General features: G+C 44.2%; 1 pseudogene; it reads right to left on the bottom strand.

The window, feature by feature from the left end:
- Positions 1-652: 652 nt before the first annotated feature.
- On the bottom strand, positions 653-2808 carry LOC121650760 (annotated as a pseudogene).
- Between the last annotated feature and the right edge of the window lie 792 nt (positions 2809-3600).

Raw genomic sequence — 3600 nt, 5'->3', positions numbered from 1 at the left:
TAGATTCTGAGTAACAGTGTTGTTAGACCAACTTTGCAATTCCATGCCTGCACTTCACTACCCTCACTAGTTAATTGTAGCCATCAGAACAGTAATAGTAAACATTTTACTACTGGCTGCAGACTAAAACAATCGTTTTGTTTTTTAAAAAGCAAGCACAATCAATCATTCAGATCATTCTTAAAAGGCTTACTGGTAAATACAATGTTTTACTACTTTGTTTTCTAATGGATTCTTAGTAAAATAATGCATTTTTATTTGCAGCCCGTTATGGCTGGGCCATATGATAATAAATAAATAAATAAATAAAATACAGTATTGCAATATTTCTATTTTGTTCAATTGTAACTCAGAATTCGATAATGTCTGTGTGTTTACACAAAAAAATTGTTTTTATTTCTATTCATTTATAGTTTTATTTACATTATATGTCATTATATAAGCAACTTTCTGTAATGATACATCTTCTGATGCAAAACCAGGGCACATCATCAGTGATGTATCCTGAGGTCACTGGTTGTTTCGGGTCTCTCGAACATCAGACACCCTCACTCAGGTGACCCTGCCAATGGCATCACAGGTGAAAGGAAGAGGAGAGCCATCTCTAACAGCGCAGAGGCAGCAGAAAAAGCTCTGGATAAAGTAAGGTGATCTATGGGTGTGCTGCCAGGGCATATGCTGAGGTTTGATCAACGAGTGCAGTATAGGCCCTGCAGAGGGGCTGTCCTGCAAAGCCTCTGCATCCAACCTCCACAGGTAAGCACCTAGTGTTCCAGCCTTGTCTGTAGCAGTCGTTGACTAGCTCCTGGTACTTGTCCCTCTTTCGCTCAAAGGCCTCCTCCATTCTCTCTTCCCATGGCATGGTGAGCTCCAGCATGACAACATTCTTTGTTGTATATGAAACCAAAATAATGTCAGGTCTGAGAATAGTGTGAGCAACATGCTGGGGGAACTTGAGTTGCTTGCCTAGGTCCACTGTCAGCTGCCAGTCCTGTACAGTGTTGAGAAGTCCTGATGTTTCTCTAGATGTTGCTGTTGGCTTCTCTCCAGCTCTGAAAAAGCTGATGGTGTGCTTCCTAGGTTTTGACCTTCGGCAAGTGGCAATAGGGCCACAGATGTTGTCTGCAATGGTCTTTAGCACTTGGTCATGATGCCAGCGGTATCTGCCTTTGCCCAGAGCTTTTGGGCAGCAGCTCAATATATGCTGTAAGGTCCCCTTTCTCTGGCAAAGGGGGCATGATGGTGTGTCTGCCAAACCCCAACAGTGCAGATTAGATGGACTGGGAAGAACATCATAGACAGCCTGGACAAGGAACTTGATGCGGTGTGGCTATGCCCGCGAAAGGTCAGTGTGATTTTTCTCTCCACAACTTGTTCCCATCTAGTTCAGGCACCTTGCTGTCTCATCCCTACTGCTCTGCTGGATCTCTTTTCCTCTACAGCTGCTCTCACTTCATCCTGGACCAATTGCCTTCACTCCTTTCTCCGTATCTTATCGTAGCGGGGGACTGGAATGGCTCCTAGCCCGGCTCTTTCTCTGGCCACCGTCCCCACCAAGACTCCATGCCATAAACGGGATTCTGCCTGCTCCACTGCAACCTCTGCTCTCCACTTCCTGCCAGTCTTAACTGCAACACCTGCCCCTGAGACCTTTGGGTCTTTTGATTCCCGAAGCCGCAACACCTCTCTCGTACGCAAGACTTTGAACTCCTCCTCAATGGATTTAAAGGGGAGTGACAGCTTGCAGATGTTTCCATAGAGGGCGATGTTACTTAAGCTCCGTGGTAGGCCCAACCATCTAAAGTAGTAGAGGCTGACTTTCTTCTCCAGGTCTATAATGGTGGAGATTGGGAACTCACAGAAGAGCAGTGGCCACAGTATATGAAGCAGGATCCCATATTGGTACATCCATGCCTTAAATTTGCCTGGTAGTCCTGTCCTATCGATGGTTTTCAGCCAATCCTCTAGCTCCTCACAGGTGGTCTTAATGGAGGCTGTATCCCTGAGGCTGCTGTCAAAGAACTTCCCAAGGCTCTTCACAGGCTTTTCTGAAATGGTAGGGATTGATGTTCCTGAGGTCAAAAACCTGAACTTATCGACCACTTTGCCTCTCTTCAGAACCAAGGATCTTGACTTTGATGGCTTAAATGACATGCTTGCCCAACTCATCAATTTTTTCAGCCCTTTGAAGAGCTATCTTCCTCCAGGCACAGACTCAGTGGTCACTGTCAGGACATCCATGAAGGCACAGATTGGTGGTTGCTGAATCCCGGACCTAGATTTAGGGCATCTGCACTCTGGTTCAGCCGATTTAACTAACATGTTCATAGCCAAGGCAAACAGGATAACTGAGGGTGCAGCCCGTGATGATTCCCACCTCTTATTTGTGCCACTCAGATGTTAGTGAACCTGCTGAGACTCTCTGCCTTAACTTGCTGTAATAATCCATAATGAGGTCTCTTACTGCTGATGGAACATGGTGCATCTCCAGTGTTTCCATTACCAGCTTATGGGGCATTGGGCCATAGGCATTGGCCAGATCCAGCCAGAGTACCACCAGATCTCCCTTGTTTTCCCTTGCATCTCTGAGGTGCTGTGTAACCATGCCTGTATGCTAAACACACCAGGAATGCCCCCTTTCTGCACTAAGGTGTCTATATACCCATTTTTGAGAAAAAAGTCAGCCAGCCACTTCGCAACAATGCTAAGCAAACAATTCCGTAGCTCTTTTGGGTCCTCCTTCACAGGAGGTGCGACTAGGGGTGCTGACCCATGCCGCCCCGTGTTGCCGTCTTTCCGAGCTGTCATCTGTCTCTCCAGCTGTCATGAGTCTATTGCTGGTTGTCAACCAGCCTGTTCCTGGTAGCCACTGGTTTTTCCAGCCTTATAGAAATAGAATAGAATAGAAATACTTTATTAATCCCTTCGGAGAGCCCTCAGGGAAATTTGGGATATTATAGTTGGACATTATAGTTGTAATGATACATTTTCTGATGAAAAGCCAGGGCACATCATCATCATCAGTGATGTATATTCTACATATGTAATGATATGCAATTCTTCACATTATCACAGTTATATTTTTATGTTTCTAAATATCAGTCTCACGCTTGCTTTTGTTCCTCCGGTCAGTTTCCATCATTCTCCCCCTATGTTCAGTCCTCTTGGCTGCTGTAAGCTCCAACAATGCTTTGCAGTAATAAACTGGCATGTATTGGGACATTATGGTCCAACATATTGGCTGATGTCATATTTGTTTCTGCAATGGGATTGACTGTGTAGTTTATCAGTGGATCAACTGACAATATCTTATGCTAATCACAGATGCTGACATAAGTTTCTTTTCAATTTAACTGTGAGATTGTTTTATCCCCCAGCTCTACATGCAGTCTCTTTTCATACAAGGCCATTGTCTTATTGTTCAGTATAGTTGTTCAGTATAATTCCTGGAAAAAACACAATTTGTTTGTACTGAAACTACATCAGGATGTAATGTTTGTTATCAAGCCATGATTTAAATACATCTATTCACTAAATGAGACTACTTTTCCCCTTAATGCATCAGAGGCCAAGTTGTCCTGCACTGAGGAACTGAATAAT

Source organism: Melanotaenia boesemani, chromosome 1, assembly GCF_017639745.1.
Source record: "Melanotaenia boesemani isolate fMelBoe1 chromosome 1, fMelBoe1.pri, whole genome shotgun sequence".
Classification (NCBI taxonomy): Eukaryota; Metazoa; Chordata; class Actinopteri; order Atheriniformes; family Melanotaeniidae; genus Melanotaenia; species Melanotaenia boesemani.
The sequence above is the reverse complement of the archived record's forward strand: the minus strand, read 5'-3'. Positions and strand labels throughout refer to the sequence as shown.